The sequence below is a fragment of the Vombatus ursinus genome, unplaced genomic scaffold (assembly GCF_900497805.2).
Source record: "Vombatus ursinus unplaced genomic scaffold, bare-nosed wombat genome assembly UNPS02003292.1, whole genome shotgun sequence".
In the NCBI taxonomy this organism is placed as follows: Eukaryota; Metazoa; Chordata; class Mammalia; order Diprotodontia; family Vombatidae; genus Vombatus; species Vombatus ursinus.
The window spans coordinates 284289-284841 of NW_020943070.1; the positions used below are offsets into that span (position 1 = coordinate 284289).

Sequence of the window (553 nt, forward strand, 5' to 3'; positions counted from 1 at the left end):
CAGAGTCACACACACAGTCACACACTCACAGTCACAGACACACAGTCACACACTGACAGTCACAGACACACACACAGTCCACAGTTACACACACACACAGTCACACAGTCACACACTGACAGTCACAGACACACACACAGTCCACAGTCACAGACACACACCAAATCACAGACATACATACCCAGTCATAAACACACACACAAAGTCTCTCACACACACAGTCACACACAGTCACACACTCACAGTCACAGAAACACACACAGTCCACAGTTACACACAGTCACAGACACACTCAGTCACACACACACAGTCCACAGTCACACACAGCAAGTCACATACATACACAGTCATAGACAAACACACACACACACAGTCACACACACAGTCACAGACACACACACAGTCCACAGTCACAGACATACACCAAGTCACAGACATACATACACAGTCATAGACAAACACACACACACAGTCACACACTCACAGTCACGGACACACTCACAGTCACACACACAGTCCACAGTCACAGACACACACCAAGTCACAGACATAC

The 553-nt window shown here is 47.6% G+C and overlaps 1 protein-coding gene across 5 annotated transcripts in view; it reads right to left on the reverse strand.

Annotated features, from left to right (window-relative positions):
* MEI1 (meiotic double-stranded break formation protein 1) overlaps positions 1 to 553 on the reverse strand; it is a 79443-nt gene that overhangs the window by 1627 nt on the left and 77263 nt on the right. The gene's annotated exons all lie outside the window — the stretch shown is intronic.